At 36.1% G+C, this 18,733-nt stretch overlaps 1 protein-coding gene across 5 annotated transcripts in view; it reads left to right on the forward strand.

Annotated features, from left to right (window-relative positions):
* The first annotated feature begins 4,685 nt into the window (after window positions 1-4,685).
* Window positions 4,686-18,733, forward strand: part of LOC131432706 (uncharacterized) — a 158,239-nt gene continuing 144,191 nt past the window's right edge. For 3 of the 5 annotated variants that reach the window (XM_058599154.1, XM_058599151.1, XM_058599156.1), the window contains exon 1: window positions 4,701-4,920. The gene's annotated coding sequence lies outside the window, so the exon portion shown is untranslated. Of the gene's footprint in view, window positions 4,921-18,733 lie in introns of all 5 variants that reach the window. The other 2 variants (XM_058599153.1, XM_058599152.1) reach the window with 2 other exon arrangements.

An 18,733-nucleotide genomic window follows, 5' to 3' on the forward strand; every position in this document is an offset into this window, starting at 1 on the left:
TGATAACAAAATGCCAACAAAGAGTAAATTTTCTTCGAACAATAACAGGATCTTGGTGGGGTGCTCATCCGGAAGATCTAATAAAATTGTATCAGACAACGATACTTTCAGTGATGGAATATTTCGTTTGTTTTCGTTCCGCTGCAAACTCTCATATTATCAAACTGGAGCGAATTCAGTATCGTTGTTTGCGAATTGCATTAGGGTGCATGCATTCGACACATACAATGAGTCTTGAAGTTCTGGCGGGAGTTCTTCCATTAAAAGATCGATTTTGGGAGCTTTCATCACGCCTGCTAATAAGATGTGAGGTGCTGAATCCCATGGTAATTAATAATTTCGAACGACTAGTCGAGCTTCGATCTCAAACAAAATTTATGACAGTATATTTTAACCATATGTCACAGGAAATCAACCCTTCAAGATATATTCCTATCCGTGTCAGCATCCTAAGTGCCCCTGACTCAACTTTATTTTTCGATACATCCATGCAGCGTGAAGTGCGTGGAATCCCGGATCATCTACGTTCGACGGAAATCCCAAAAATATTTTCAAGTAAGTTCAGGCATATTGACTCTGAGAAAATGTTTTATACGGACGGATCGCGAATTGAAGAAGCGACAGGGTTTGGTATGTTCAACAATAATGTTTCGGCCTCATTTAGGCTTCAAGAACCTGCATCTGTTTATATAGCAGAGCTAGCAGCAGTTCATTATAGTTTGAGTGTAATCGTCACATTAATTCCAAACCATTATTTCCTCTTCACAGATAGTCTGAGTGCAATTGAAGCCATTCGCTCAAACATGACTGGCAAGACTGAACCGTTTTTCCTGGGCAAAATAAAACAGTGCCTGAACGACATATTGAACAATAATTATCTAATCACTATAGTCTGGGTCCGGCTCATTGCTCCATTCCTGGCAATGAAAGAGCCGATATTTTAGCCAAACGTGGTGCTATTGAGGGTGAAATTTATGAGAGACCAATTGCTTTCAACGAATTCTATAGCTCGTCTCGCCAAAGAACACTTGCCAGCTGGCAAGCTTCTTGGGATAAAGATGATCTGGGTCGGTGGATGCACTCAATTATTCCGAAAATATCGACAAAGGCATGGTTCAGGGGACTGGATGTGAGTAGAGATTTCATTCGTGTGATGTCCAGACTCATGTCCAATCACTACACGTTAGATGCACATCTCCTTCGAATTGGGCTCTCCGAGACTAATCATTGTGCTTGTGGCGAAGGTTATCGAGATATTGATCATGTCGTTTGGACATGCGTGGAGTATCGTGATGTCAGATCTCAACTAATAAATTCTTTGCGTACCCAAGGTAGACTATCCAATATCCCAGTTCGAGACATTCTTGCTTGTCGTGACCTTTCATACATGAAACTTATTTATCATTTCATAAAGAAAACTGGAGTTTCAATTTAATAAAGGCCCCTTTCAAGACTTAGTTCTGATCCCAGCTGCGTCCATGAGTTCAACCAATAGCTAAATTAGAATAAAAATAATGTAATGATACAAACAAACTCGAAACAGTTTATGAAATTATTAACAAAATGTCTGAAAATAACAGCTTATTTTATAATTTATAGAAGTTAATCGTTTGGTTCAAATAATATTTCCGAGTAGATTTCATAATTAATGACGAGTTACCTAAGATGATATTTAAGTATTAAGAGAATATGTTTTAATAAATGCAAAACGTTGTGACTATGTTAGAATTAAATTAGGATAAGAATATTATGTAAAAGTGATGCTACGGCGAAGAAAAACTTATGTAAACTGCCTTAAGAAATAAACGTATATATGAAAAAAAAATCGATTCAGCTGGACGAACTGAGCAAATGTCCACGTGTGTGTGTGTGTGTGTGTGTGTGTGTGTGTGTGTGTTGTGCGTGTGTGTGTGTGTGTATGTGTGTGTCTGGGTGTTTCTATATGTGTGTTGTTAACAAAGAGGTCGAGATCTCAGATATGGCTGGACCGATTTTGATCAAACTAGTCGCAAATGAAAGGTCTCCCCGTCAAAATTTTCAGTTTTTCGACAGTATCTATCACAATTGACCTTGAAAACGGAATTTGTTTTCGGACTTAGATTCCGCACGGTGATACCTATCCAACAAGCCATAGATTGTTAAAATCCGTCCAATTTCAATAGAGATATCGACATTTTTGTGTAAGCGACTTTTTCCTCTATTCTAGCAATAGGAGTTTTGAGCATTGTATGACAAAGCAATGCTAGGGAGCAACGTGAAACACGATTTTTCATACCAAAAAGACTGTTTACAGCATCCTTTTTCATGACGTTTTGCCTTGGACCGATTTTAGCACGGTTCATTTTTGGCAACATAATCGTTCGAATATGACATATGTAAACCAGATGATGGCAGCATTTTTGAGTTGAAAGCAATTCCATAATTATATTGATTTAAACTACTTACAATAATAAATGCTGGAAGAACATAACACCAATATACCATTCGAATCAGTTCGTCGAATCAGTCAGCAAATGCGTGTGTGACAAATAATTTCACTCAATTTTTTACCTTTTTTTCGAAGATGACTCAACCGTTTTCTACAAAATCAGATTCTTATGAAAAGTCGTATGCTCTCAAACAAGATTCCTGAATTATGTTTGGTTCCGACCTCTGGTTCCGGAACAACAGGATGATATGTGAAACGAAATTAAAATTGTGTAACTCATTTTTCTCGTAGATGGCTGAACCGATCTAAGATTTCAATGAAATCTAAAAATCACCTAAGATTCAAATGAAAAGTCATAAGATCCTATAAAACATCTTGCTTTTCAGTCAGATACAACTTCCGGTTTAGGGGATACACGATGAATAGTATAAAAATGTCTATTTCACATAAATTAAATAGGTTTATCGGGTTAGCAGATTTGGATAGTCGATAATCAATTAAACTTATTTCAGTTTTCTATTCGAAAGGTATTCAAAAATTTAATTCGCGCTACGATTTCTTAACGATGTCTACACTGATTTTCAAACATTTTGAAACAAATGTAAACTATACACTCAGGTGAATTTATCTGACTTCGGCCACACCGATTTTCAAATTCCGGTTCCAGTATCGAATCGTTTCTTAAAGCTTAATCGTTTTCTCAAAAAAAGCCAAATCGAATTTCAGAAACAAAAATTCAAATTAAAATAAACTTATAGTTCTGTACAAAATTAATTAATTTTATCCAATTATGACTTCCGATTCTGGAATTACAGGATGAGGAATTTTTAAAATTCAAACCGATATAGAAGATGACAATCGCGAAAAGCTTCAAAGTTGGACTCAAAACTATTGCAATTTATTTGTCATGGAATGTTCAATCGATTGTCCCACTTTTAGATTCAAATTCGATCCGATTTGCAGTTTCGACATTACAGAGTAATGAGTGATTAAAATCTCAAATTGTCGCTTAAAACGACGGTCATTAAAATAATGTCATGAAAACATACGGATTAATAAGAAAAAGGTATCATCTCACTACTAGTTGGATTAAGTACGTTTTTAAACATGACACTGAAAAATCGAGCCAATTACATTCAAATAACCGTATTGTTCTTCAATTAGACAGGTATAGTTAAATCTACCGGATCATCGTTCCTGGTTCCGGAAGTACCGGAAAAGGGCTCGTGTGCTCCAAACCAGAAACTCTCAGAAACGGTTAGACCGATATCCGTAAATTCAGATTCAAATAAAATTATTACGTTTCCATAAGTTAATATAGAATTTTATCCTGATCCGGCTCCCGGTAAAAGGCATCATAACACCGCTAGGTGGATTGAAACAGGTTTTTATCAATACTCTTGCTTGCATCCAATTTCCGATATCTTAACAAACCCCTCCAGACTATTTCAAAACCGAAACAAAAGTGTGTTACTGAACTTATTACATTTGCAATTGAGACAAATATATTGAACGGTATGCACTTTAGCAATACGATGGGAAGCTACAAACACTCCTCTACTTGACCAAATTGACAATTGCACATAGTTTCGCAATTTCAGATGGGCTATAAATAAATACGCAACCTCTTCATTTTGCTACTAACGCAGAAGGTAATAGCACTAAGTCGACACCGTTCTATTGACCAAATGTTATCATATACTTACGGGGAGGTTTGAGATATGAACTTGTGGCCATATAGTTATTTCACCTTTTAGTGTACCAAAGGTGAATAAAAAAATCTTGCCTCTTAATCCAGTTTTGGTTCAATCCGACTACCACTTGTTTTGATGGACGCAAAACGCTCTAATGAAATACTTGTGCTTAAACAAGAAACAGCTGTAGGGTGTAGAACGACAGCAATGTTGGTATTTGCATTCAACAGGCTCTGCAACAAACTGAACATCCCCAGGTATCGCACCGCGACGCAGCTCTTTGTAGCATCACCCGTATGCTGGACAGCAATCATGAGCGGCAGCTGCTACAATCGCCGACTGCTGCAACGCAACACCGCACCCGTCTAATCGTCGCGCCGTTTCCAACCGAAACCGGTCTGTCCGTGTGATCGTTTTTCGACGGTTCAGCTTTTTAATGTAGGATACAATTTACACATTCATCGGAGCTTATGCTGCTATTTCGCGGTTGGTTTGCTTGCCGTCACCGCTCTTACCCCGAGTGTTCATTTTCTGCGCGCGATCTTCGCGCTACATTCTCACATGCTAAGCGGCTGCTGGCGGTTCGCAGTCGAGTGAAAGATTTCGTTGCGTGCGGAAGCAAGTAACCTGTTCTCTGCGGATCCTCTCCAGTGGTGGAATAATCAGCGGTTTGATTTTCAGGACTTTCAACTGTGAGTTAGGGGGATAGTTTCCCGTTTTGTAAATTGGAAGAATTGGTGTGAGTGAATCAAGAAATGAAAAAGGAGTTTTTTTCCGAGTGACATGTGAATCGAACTGGTATAAATATGCATCAAGCAAAATATAAATAATACGAAAAACAGTGGAATCTTTCGCACTTGTGAAAAACCTGCAGAACGAAAAATTTTTGAGATGTGTTTGTGCGCGTTTGAACGAGGTGCGAGCAACAAAAAAAACCTGCCTGAATTAATGATCAGTGTTCTCGGGCGTATGACGAAGAAGGATACGAAAAAGGAGAAACCAGTCGGTGGCAGTTCTCCAGCATGCCCAAAGCCAGCGGCAGCCTTTCGTGATCTAGACAGAATAATTGGCCTATATCATGTGAACCAGAATAATATGGTGGTTTCCATAATTGTCATAACATCGGAATTCGAACCGATTATTGACAGATGGATATGACACGTTTAGATGGATCAAGGTTCCTCGGGCGTTCTGCTCTTTTTTTTTGCGTGTAATGCCTAACACCTCAAATTGCATGACGAAGGGGATATCCAAGAGTGAGGTGCGGCTGCTTCCTCGTTTGTTTTTTTAGTTAGTTAAGAATGAGACGTACCATTCAACAGATTCGATTGATGTTATTTTTTTTAACAACCTTTAATAGAGATTCCGCTGCTTAATTTGATTTAAGGGAAGTGGGACGCTTTGTCGATTGAGCTCGATGGGCCATTTAAAAGCGGCAACAGCTAATTAGATTTACTGTTACTAATTAATTGATCGGTAGGCGGAAAAGATTCGATAATTATTGAGCTTATTTCGGTGTGATTTACTAGATTGTTTTTAAATTTAAATTGATTTTTGGTTTTAGTGAACAATATCGGTCAAAGAAAAAATAAGTACAATTATGTCAAAATCTGATTCATTGGACTGTTAACACAACTAAAGTTCTGTTCTCAATTAAGTTTTTGTATGGAACTCTACCTTTTGATGACTTTAGAGCAGAGTAATCAGTAAGGTGTACATTATTTGCAAGAAGATCGTCAGTATTTAGCTACTGTTAAGCCAATGTATTTATAAATAGTTTTCAAAAAAAAAAAATCGATATTTATTCATTATTTTAGAAACTATTTCGAGATAGCAATTTCGCAATCAACATGTTTGAAGCTCTTATAAGTTGGAGATTCACTACATAGAGTTCTCTCAAACCAGTTGTCGTATGTTCTAGTTATCACCTAGACGGATTCTTAGGCTGTGAAACCTTGCGAGAATTATTTTAATTTTTAGTTATAATTTAACAGTCGTTATCAAAAATTATCCTGCATGATTATTTTTGATAGGTCGATAGTTAGTTTTCGACACTGAGAAAACTATTACTTCTGTGTAATTTCTTTTTCTACTTCCAGTAAAGGAAAATAAATAATAAGATTCAATACTTTGTCAAACGAAGTAAGTTTTTCTCGAAGTTCTTAGGTTCTCAGTGCAAAATAAATACAAATAACTCTTAGAAAAAACACTCTTAGAAAAAATGAAACTTGCACTTGACTCAAATTTAAGCAAGCTGTGATTTTTTGGAAGTGCTCCTTTTATGTGCGTCTAGAGAACCGTAAATGTACATGATTTTTTCATAGTGTGTAGTTCAACTACTTGATAATAAATAACCTCAGTGTAAATAGGATAGTAGCACCAGCTAGACAATGGTTCTTGTACGATACTCACTTAGAAAAAATCTTGTAAATTTACATATCCATAGATGCACATAAAAGGAGTGTGACAATCCACTTATATTTACAACCCAACGCTTGTGAAAGTGAGTCATGTCATTGACTTTACTGCTGATTTATTTCACTTTGTCATCGAAACTAATGCAAAAGGTAATTTTATAGGTTATTAGATGTAACGTCATTTTTTCTAAGAGTGTAATGTCGTTTTCGTTTGAGGAAACTGAAACTGATCCAGGGTAGTTTCATCAAACAAACAATTTTCACGAAACTTTGCTCTGAGCTATCCGATAAAAACCATATTTGAAATTGACTCGATTTTCAGTTCAGTCACGTTGAAACTAGGTTCGAAACTAGTTTCAAACAAACGGTTTGGCAGCAGTTAGGGTGGAAACTGGGTTTGGTTTGGCATCGAGCGAAAAAGACATAAGAACCGCCTGCGAATGGTCAAATTGCATATACAAAGACTAAGCTAATTCAGCTCATATAACATAGAAAAATCACGTCACTTTACGTCTTACTAAATGCACATTATCGGAGTATTGTCAATAATTTACCGGTAAATTTGGTTGAATATGATGTCAAAAGAAACAAGCTTTTCTGTTTCACCTTTTTACAAATACGCACATGTCACAAAATGTGTATGTAATTTTCACGTTTTTCAAGTGTTAACGCAAAGTTTTTCTCGGTAATAGGAAGTCTGCTACTTTCATTTGGTTGATTGAACACAAAATATGTTTCATTAAGGTGACCTAATCTCACATACTTGACGTAAATTCAAGCGTGACATAATTCCTTCGGTGGAGACACAATATTACATCTATTAACATGTAAACATTATGTTTGTGTCTGTACCGATGTAAACCTCGGCAAAACTAACTGTGAAGTTAATAATATGACTTATCTTTTTACGCTTTGAATAGTAAGATTAGGTGAATTATGACGCTCCTTTTATGTGCATCTTTAAAGACGTAAATTTATACGATTTTTTAAAGTGTGTACAATGCAATTAATTGGTCCAATGACAGAAAATTCCATTTGTAATGACTTTGTAATGGATTAGAATGAATTTTACTAGTTGCATTCGGCTACGGTGTCTCAGTCGATTGACAGGACGTACTTAGTGATCCAATGATTCTCGGTTCAAGTCGTCAACTATCAGTTTTTGCCTTTCTCATATAGAAAGGCTATACAATGACTGTGAAAACCAACTTTTGAACCGAGGCCCGGAGGCCCGACTATCATATACCATTCGACTCAGCTCGACGAACTCAGCAAATGTCTGTGTGTGTGACAAATATCGTCAATCACTTTTCTCGTAGATGGCTGTACCGATTTTCACAAATTAAGATTCAAATGAAATGCCATAAGATTATCCCAATTTTCGTTCGATTCAAACCCCTGGTTCTGGAGGTAGGGTACTTAGTGTAAAAATCTCAATTTCAAGAATATTGAATTTCATGTCTTGCAATTTTTAAATCACACAATATTACAGGTTCTTCCTAGTAAGATTGCGTGAACTGTAAGATTGTTCAGCACTTCAAAATGTGTCAGAATTAAATAAATAAACGTTAGATCAAGTGTAAAAGTGAGTCATTTTTGACGCTCGAATATGTCGGTCTTAGAAGACGTAAATCTACACGATTTTTTTCTGAGTGTGTGAATTACTCAAAACGTAATCAAAAAATTACATTCAATAAAAATACCAAAATGAATTGAATCTTTAATAGATTTGGTTCATGAATAATATTCGAATTAGATTAACGCCAGCTTTAGACTAATTTTGACAATGTTATTCCATAAGTGCAAATTGTGTTCCTGAATCTTATATATTCTTGTTCTCATCTCGAGATAATTCTTGTCTCAGTTTGTTCTTCAGTATAATCTCCATCTAGAGCGATACACTTGACCCACCGGTCCTCCAACTTTTTGATGCTCTTTGAAATGGGGCTTTTAAAATAGGCTTCCGTTCCCTGGAGAAACCTTTTCAGGTTTGGGAATAGATAATAGTTTCTGGGGGCCAGGTCTGCAGAATACGGGGGATGGAGGATTAATCCGTATCGCAAATCAGTCAATTTCAGGACACGAGACTCGTCTTTTTCCATGGTTTGATGAAAACTCGTCTGACACGATCAGCTGTTATTCAAACTCTAGATAGATCTAGATTTTGTCATCTAGAGGCTTGTTCTCAACAAAAATATACACGGTTCGAAACTATTCACGTCTTTTCTGTGAGAGGCCCGTGACTTTTCATTCCAATAACCTGTTAAATTGCACCAATAACTTTTTTGATTGAATACATTTCATGTGCATATTTTCGATCCAGGGCTGGTTTTGTTCCAGTTATATGTCAGAATTTGTCAGTTTCTGATTGGTTGACTTTGATAACTTTTTGGGTGTCATGACATTTCTTTTCGCCATGGATTGTCCGGACGGGGTTATCAAAATCAGCCATTATTTATCGTATATCTTCCTTAGAACGGGATAAATAACAATGATCTTAGCTCACGTACCACGAATTTTTTTAATACAAATAAATGCATATTAGCATACACATCAATTATTCTGACATCACTGTCATCGATACGTGATTCAGCAGATATTTTAAAACCGGTTCTCAACCGGATTTTAAAAAGTTGATATAGCATCCGCATTGCCTTGGCTGTCAGACTAGCTAATGGCTGCCAGAGGGCAAAATATGACTGGCAGCCATTCTGGTGCTCGGTTGCCTCTCCGCTGCCAGACATACCCCTCAAATGAGACAACCGTATCTACCAGTGTTTTTTCTCATCGGTTCTGGCCGTTTACCATGCTGCTGGTAGTCAAAGTGACCAGAACCACGCGAGAAAGTGTTCCTTCTTCTTCATTTTTTCGTTAATGTTTTTATTTATGTTTGGGAAATTGATTCGGGATCGATAAAACTAATTTGTTTATCACATAAACAGTTGATTTATTTAGTATTGCCCACATTTATTTGGTATCAAATACTTTAACATTTTTATTGACATCAAACTCATATGATGCACTGATCTTACCGACATGCGTGCAGAGAAAAAATGGAAGTGAAAATGCGCGGGTTACTAGATGACTAGGTGAGTGTTTGATGTCATTTATGTTTTGACAGCCGTCACTGAATCCATGATTGCCATGACAACAAACGGGCATCTCTGGTGTAATTTTTTTCCGCTGATGCACGACTGGTATATCATTTTTTCAAAAATCTGTGTTCATTTCCTATACGAAAATAGCAGCTCGAGAATATTTTCGTGAGCAAAATAAACCCTTTCAAGTTCTCTTGCGGAAATACATTGACACTGCGTTTTTCTTAGCAAATTTAGGACTTTTAGGGGTTTATCACCAGTCTGTGAAAGCTTTTGGTACTCTGTGAAAATCGGTGTTTTTTTTTATTTTTGCAGCATGTTGATAATCTGTGCAACACAAATTAATCTTCTAACCTGGCATCTCTGGCTCTCGGACAATCGGTGATGTCAACCAGAATATCCGTATGCTGCATTGTTTTCACAGCATTGCAATGTGATTTTTTACTTCCCATTGAAAATCTTAGTGAATGGCAATTTCACTACTTTCACTGAATAAATGCTAAAGAATGTAAAATCTGCTTGCTAATCATACACTTTAAGGGATGAGGCCAGTGTGTTTTATGACGTTTTAAAGGGCTATTTTCAAGCTTCAAATCTGATTTTCTCAGAAACGGTGACGAACAACTGACAATCTCTTAGAAAATTAGTTTAGATTATTCTGTGAAAATTTCAGAATGATTGTTTGACTTTAGCGGTCGGGAAAGTCGTTTTTTCTGAAGGAAGGATTGCTTAGCTGAAAACGCCGTCTTCAGCTGAATATCTCGAATTGAATATCTCGCCTTCAAAAGCATGGATCAAAAATCTATCCTGACAATGTCTAGATAATTTAGTGTGGATGCGATTAGTGCATAAAAACATATATGTTGTCGCGATGAAAATGAAGTGTAAGTTATTTTTGTGGAGGTTAGTCGATTTCTATGTCGGCGCCATTTTAGTTCCCTGGTAACGTAACGAAACATGAGAGAGAAATAAAATCGGCTCAAAAAGGCTGCCAAACAACCGGCAGTTTCCTTGGATTTTATGTGATGTAGTCAAACTTGTAACCGAATATATCAAAACTTTCTTGGCCATCCGGCCACATCGAGTCATTTTGAACATTTGCGAGAGAGCATGGAAAGAAATGTAATACGCGCAGCGAGCCACCTGGTTTTACACGACCTACTGGCCTCAGCCCTTAAGAAAAAAAATGAAATTTACGCTTGATGTAAATTCAAGCATACTGTAATTTCTTCGGCGATAACACAATATTTCATCTATTAACACGTAAACATAATGTTTGTGTCTGTATCGATGAAAACTTCATCTAAATTGACTGTGAAGTTAAAGATATGACTTATCTTTACATGATTTGCATTACATTACTTATCTGTACTGTCAATTTAAGTGAATTATAACGCTCCTTCTATGTGCATCTATAAAGACGTAAATGTACAAACTTTTCAAATCCAGTATTCTCAATATTATGAGAAATCCAGTATTCTCAATATTATGATTTTGATATGCTCATAGAATTTAAGCTAGAGACCAAATCGAACTTCAAAAACAAACATTCAAATTAAAGGACTTATGATTCCATACAAAATTGATGAATTTTATTCGACTCTCGAATTACAGGATGATGAGTTTATAAAATGCATACCGATATAGAAGATGTAAATTAATTGTCGTAATAATTTATGGCCATACGAATCATTTTGGGGTCTGCTAGTTCCTGAATACCGGCTCTGGAAGTACTATAAATAATGCCGAAAAACTCTAAAGTGGAACTTACTTCGACATCTCATGGATTGTTCAATCGATTGTCACATGTTAAGATTGAAATTCGATACGATTTGCAGTTTCGACATTACAGGGTAATGAGTGATTAAACTCTCAATTTTCCGTTTAAAACGACGATAATTAAAATAATGTCATGAGAACTAAAACACCGAAGAATATCCATGCAAAAAACACATGCGGATTGATAAAAAAAGTATCATCTCAATGCTAGGTAGGTTTATTACGTTTTAATTCAAAAGATATTCTAATGTCTGAGGTGCACCCAAAAAAAGAAATAACTTTCCCAAACATGTTGGTTTTCTAACGAATTGTTGTTTTTCTAAGTTTTGCTCAATTTTTTCGATGCAACGAAGCATTAATTAGTTAGTTGAATTGAAAAACAGATGACTGATGGTTCCATATTTTTTATGCTTTCATTGTTTATAAGTGGCAATGTTTAGACGTACCTACAATCGTTGATAAAAAAAGTTCATTAAGCTAATTCGTGGGTTATCTTTTTTTCGAGTTCATTAGAAAAAAAAAAGCGGCCATACTGCGGAGATTTCTCAGCTTCAGTTGATTCCTACTAGCAGGTATGCAGTATCAATTCGACGATAAACGCGGAAATGGCAATTGAATGAATGTCAGCTTTTGTTCACAGCACGATAAAAAAATCTGAATTTAATATAACCAAATAAATTAGCTCTAAACTGCAGATGCGGGTGTAGCGTGTTTGGTAAGACAATCGCTCACTCCCGCCAGCTTACCTGTGTTCATTTTTCAAATCTCTTACATGGATTTAGCAGATTTTCTCGCCCGACAAACGAATTAGGTTCTATTAGATTGTATCTTTTGCAAATGAAAAATTGGATTGAAGTTACTTACAATACTACAGTGAGTTATCTTGGTTTCTGGAAAGGAGCAAAAATTAGAGTTTTGAAAATCGAGCAGTTAAAATTGTTATAATTGTTTCACTGTGAAATTAGCTAATTGTACTACTCACCGACTTTAAAAAAAGATATAATAAAATTGAGACTTTCGATTTACCTTAACGTAGTATGGAAATTTAATTTCTATTGTTTTGTTTTCACTTAGCATTATGATGCGGAAAACGTGTATGATGCGACCATTTCGTATGTATGTTAATTGCGCGAAACACGCGCATCACGAAATCAGAGCTAGGCTCTAGTGCACTCATGTGAATTTGATAAATGTTTTTCGGTTAGAGTCGAAGTTTACGTGAGTGATGAGTGACTCGTGTGTTTACGTGAGTGATGAGTCACTTATAATAATAACCAAATAGATCCTTCCCTTTGCTTTAAAATTTACCTTATTGTGGCGTTCCCCTGGTTTCAGAAAATGATAACGCTTTTGAATTTGACAATTTGACAATTTCCGCAGCTTTTCCACTTCAGACGAGAAAACGTCTTACTTTATAAAGTGTTCTTGTGCTCAACGTTACAACTGCTCGAGGCTTTCGGTAATGTGCTTAGCAATTTAAGGTAAAATTCTTAGTTTCATTAGTTTTATAAAATATTATTATTTTTTTATTTAGTCGTATTCTTAATAAAGCACACAGCTTCAGCTCTAAGATGCCGAAGACTTCTGAAAATATTTGAAATTAATGAGAATGAACGAGAAATACTTGTGACGCATGTTTGATATTTTTGATCCGTTTCATTAATTTTGGGCAGGACATTTTTTCAGTCGTTCCAGGCCTAGAATCAAGCTTTCGATCCAGGTCTAAAAATTAAGTACAGAATTGAACGGATGAATGAAAAAATCGGAGAAGTGCAACTTAGTTGTAAAACCACGTTTAAATATTTTTTAATACAAAAACCGGGTAGAATATTAAGTGCAAAGAACTGGGCATATTTTTACAAGAATGAAAACTCAGCCGCTTTTTTCCAAAAACAAATGGTTTTTTAAGGTTTTGCATTTAAAATTCTTTTACAGACTCTCTTGGCTCAGAATTCAGATTCAGAAAAATCAGGTTTAAAATTCAGCTCCAGGCTCAAAATACAGGTCTACAATCCTGATCTATAAATCAGGTACAGAATTTAAGTCAAGATTCAGGACTAAAATCCAGCTTCAGAATATAGGCCCGAATCCAAATACCGAAATACCAAATTCCGAAAAGTTCATAATACAAGTCCAAAACAGCGTTCAACAATCCTGATTGAGAATTCAGGTTCAGAATTCATGTCCAGAATTCAGACTAAGAAGTCAGGTTCAGAACTCAGCTCAATGAGTTCTAGCTTAGAATTCAGATCTTAACTTCTAGTTCTGCTTGAGAATTCATATCCATGATCCAAATCCAGGCTCTGAACTCAGGTTCAGAATCTGGGTCCTGACCTTAGGTCAAGAAGCCAGACTTAGGGTCAAACCCAAGTAGCAATCCGCAACTAGTTCTGATGCGACTAAGTCCAAACTATGTTGCAACAAGAGCACGAATATGTTTTTTATGTTATACTGGCTAAAACAAGGTGACAGCAATGTTTCTTCATAACCTAACCAGTTACGAAACAGTTATTTAGGTTTCAAATCACCACATCTTTTTGTCATATTGAATTAACAATAAATTATAAGCTATCGTAACTTAATCCAAACATATCTTTAATCGCAACTTTATTACTAGCTACTAGTTGAAAATAAGTTTATTAGACTCCAATATTGGCAACCCGTAACTAGTTCTGATACCACTTAGCCCAACTATGTTGCAACAAGAACACGAACATGTTTTTTTATGTTATGGTTAAAACAAGGTGACGGCAGTGTTTCTTTATAACATAAACATTGAACTAGCTATCATTAGTAAGTTATCGTTACTTGATTCTAACATATCTTTAATCACAGTTTTAGTTTTAGCTACAAGTTGAAAAAAGGTTGCGAAACCATTATAAATACGTAAGCGTATATGTAAATCGTTACTATGTGAATTGATGTAGTAATAACTTAGATATTATGAGATTATAACATAAAATTCTTCATTGATTCAGATAGTTATCGGTAGGTTTTCCCAACGTTATGATAACGAAAATGCAAACAAAACAACCTTTGTTGGCTTGAATATGGCGAATACAATATGGAGTCTCAAGAAGTGTATGAAACGTAAATAAAACCAGGAGATTACTTTTTTCCAAACTACTTTTTGCCGAAAATAGTGAAAGGCAGAATCATCATTTTTGTTCTATGCACTGTCATAAATACGAAGAAAATAATATAGGGATTGAGCATCGATTGTGATAATATTATAACTCTCATGATATATGAATTTAAAATGATAAGAAATCACTCTAATTTGAGCATTCTGAACATAGCGTTATTTTGTTGTTTATTTTTCATATCTTTATAAACAGATTCTGATTGAAGGCGCATGAAAAACAGTTAAGTAAAATTGAATTCCGCTCGACAGTTTTAAAATCGTTGTGAAATTTGTACCTTGTATCAAGTTTGTGATTTAAAGCACTCTCCTGCTTTTTTATTGAAGATAGAAAAGTATTCTGGATTCATTCAATGTTTATAATGTCGATGGTGACTAAGTTTCAACTAGTTTACTTGGAAACAAGTTATTTTCAAGTTATGAAAAGATAAGTTATTCTAGTATGGCATTACAACGTAACGACAACTTATTTTTAGCTGAATTAACAACTAGTAGAAACTGCGCTTTTTGAGTCATGCAAGTGGTTAGATGTTAGTAACAATCACTCAAATATCTGGTTGCAAACTAGTCACAAACAAGCTAGCGTAACAAAAATTGTTACTTGGGAAGTACAGAAACTAGGTTTAGAATTCAGGTTGAGGTTAAGAATCCATCCATGAATCTAGATTTACTATACACTGAAGTCTATTTTATGCGGGTTTACGTACCGCATAAAAAAACCACATAACTCTGAAAATTCGCATTAAAAAAACCGTATAACTCTGAACCTTTGCATAAAAAAACCGCATAACTCTGAAAATTCGCATAAAAAAGTCGCATAAAAAACCGCATGAAAAAAGACCGCATAAAAAAATACCTTAGTGTATTATTGGCTCATTTTCAAATTTGGATCCAGGTCTAGGTGTGGGATCCAAACTGCACTTGGATCTGGACCTAGATTTACTGTATTATTTGTCCTGATCCTGGTCCTGATTTTGAACTTGGATCCTCAAATTACTGATTAGGATCTGAACCTGGACTCGTAATATGTTAAGACCAGTTGCAGAATCTAGACCTATACCTGGATCTTGATATGGACTTGAACCAGTAATATGATGAGTTCAGGCTCAACTGCTTTTTCGTATTCGCGGTAAATGCACTCAACAGTGCATACGTCATCTGGTTATGTCTTTGAAACTAACAACCCGCTTTTTCATATTTTTCTAATCACAAAATTTTATGAATGTCGATTGTACTACTTTCAAACTACCAATCAAAATGAATAATAGTCAGAGTACTACCTTGACCAAAAAGTTTCCGGAATCTCATCTCGGGTGCTGAAACGCGTTCCACGGAACGGTTTCTTAAGTCGACCGAGCAGGAAAAAATCACAGGGAGCCAAATCAGGTGAATTCAGTGGTTGCTGAATAATATTCGTTTCGTTTTTAGCCAAATGTCCACGGTTAACGATGGCATTGTTTGACGGGGCATCATCGTGGTGCAAGATCTACGAGTTGTTCTCCCACAAATCTGGGTTTTTTTCGGCGAATTGCTTCAAGTGAACATCTCATAACGCCCAAATAATACTCCTAATAGTCAATTTGCGGTTTACGGTCATTAATTATTTGATTTTGTTGATGGTTTTAGTCGGATTTCGGTGTCGATGGCCTAAGGCTTCTCTTATCATCATCATTCACAGACTCACGGTCACTTCTGAAACGTTCGTGGCACTGATAAACGACTGTTTTCTTCAGAGTATCATTGCCGAAACACTCTTCTAACATTTACAATATCGTTCCACCATTGAAACTGTTTTTAACGCAAAACTTCATGCAAACTCATTGTTGCAAATTCAATTTCATTTTGAAAATTGTGCGAAATCGAAGACACTCACAATCGCAGATGTACTCAATACAGAGTAATTTTTTCAAATGTCCAGGTATCAAGCTGAAAATTCGATAGAATATCAATGACAGATGTGGCAACCTAAAAAAATCTAACCGGGTGACTGAGAGCGCCACATGGTGGTGATTCCGGGAACTTTTTGATCGAGGTAGCAATTGGCACAAAGAAACCTAATTCGTAAAATATCGTTTGAGATATATGCATTTCATTTTTCCGAATATTCATGAAGAGCCACGGGGTGAAAAAATCCCCAGTCGGACAAAAAATACAACATTTTTTTCTAATGTTTTTTTCTACTTCAAGAGCAATAAAGTTGTTCCAATGGCGTTCCGACATTTTTCATTTAATTTGGTTAATTTTTTTTTCTCAATATGGTGGCTCTGAAAATAGCTTTCGATTTTCATTTCAATAACGTTAAAACTAGATTCGAACATAGCTTCAAACAAACGGTTTGACAGTAGTTAGGGTGGAAACTGGGCTAGATTTGGCATCAAGCAAAAACGACGTAACACATTCATAAACCGAATGTCGCACTCAGAAAAATCCTCACTTCAATGCTATGTGAAAATGTATGTGATTTTTATCCACACATCTAGAAAAAATCGTGTAAATTTAAGTCTTCTTAGACCGACATATTTAAGTGTCAAAAATGATTCATTTTAACAGTTGATCTAACACAAGTTCAATGCGTTTTTACATATTTTTCAGAGCTATGACATGTAAAATTACACGCCTGCTTGAAAAGTGGGTTATGATTGACACATATTTCAATCATTCTTGTAAAGTTCAATCATTTTGCGAATTACGTTCTAATAAAATGGTGTCATATGTAGATTTGCGTCACCTGTAAATTTCATTATTTTTTGCTGTGCATATAACTTTTCTTGTAATACTTATAACAGTTCGGCCGAAAAGTTCGTATCGTTTAATAGAAACACACATTTTTTTACCAAAATTCGTTTTTATTATTCAACATAACTGCCATCAGAGGCGATACAGCGATTATAGCGATCTTCCAACTTTTCGATACCATTTTTGTAGTACGATTTGTCCTTTGCCTCAAAATAGGCCTCAGTTTCAGCGATTACCTCTTCATTGCTTCTAAATTTTTTACCAGCGAGCATTCTCTTGAGATCTGAGAACAAGAAAAAGTCACTGGGGGCCAAATCTGGAGAATACGGTGGATGAGGGAGCAATTCGAAGCCCAATTCGTTCAATTTCAGCATGGTTTTCATCGACTTGTGACACGGTGCATTGTCTTGATGAAACAAAACTTTTTTCTTCTTCAAATGAGGCCGTTTTTTTTTAATTTCGTCCTTCAAACGCTCTAATATCGCTATATAATAGTCACTGTTGATGGTTTTTCCTTTTTCAAGGTAGTCGATGAAAATTATACCATGCGAATCCCAAAATACAGACGCCATAACCTTACCGGCCGATTGTTGAGTCTTTCCACGCTTTGGGTTCGGTTCATCGCGTGCAGTCCACTCAGCTGACTGTCGATTGGAGCCATGTTTCGTCCATTGTTATATATCGTCCATTGTTACGGTGGATGAGGGAGCAATTCGAAGCCCAATTCGTTCAATTTCAGCATGGTTTTCATCAACTTGTGACACGGTGCATTGTCTTGATGAAACAAAACTTTTTTCTTCTTCAAATGAGGCCGTTTTTTTTTAAATTTCGTCCTTCAAACGCTCTAATAACGCTATATAATAGTCACTGTTGATGGTTTTTCCCTTTTCAAGGTAGTCGATGAAAATTATACCATGCGAATCCCAAAATACAGACGCCATAACCTTACCGGCCGATTGTTGAGTCTTTCCACGCTTTGGGTTCGGTTCATCGCGTGCAGTTCACTCAGCTGACTGTCGATTGGACTCCGGAGTGAAGTGATGGAGCCATGTTTCGTCCATTGTTATATATCGACGAAAAAAATCAGTTTTATTTCGATATAACAGCTCCAAACACTGCTCAGAATCATCAATTCGTTGTTGTTTTTGATCGATTGTGAGCTCACGCGGCACCCATTTTGCACAAAGCTTTCTCATACCCAAAAATTCGTGAATAATATGTCCAACACGTTCCTTTGATATCGTTAGGGTGTCAGCTATCTCGATCAACTTCACTTTACGGTCATTGAAAATTATTTTGTGGATTTTTTTCACGTTTTCATCGGTAACAGCCTCGTTTGAACGTCCACTGCGTTCATCGTCTTCGGTGCTCATTTGACCAGTACAAAATTTTGCAAACCACTTACGAATTGTTGCTTCGCCCGGTGCAGAGTCTGGATA

Source organism: Malaya genurostris, chromosome 2 (assembly GCF_030247185.1).
Source record: "Malaya genurostris strain Urasoe2022 chromosome 2, Malgen_1.1, whole genome shotgun sequence".
Taxonomy (NCBI): domain Eukaryota; kingdom Metazoa; phylum Arthropoda; class Insecta; order Diptera; family Culicidae; genus Malaya; species Malaya genurostris.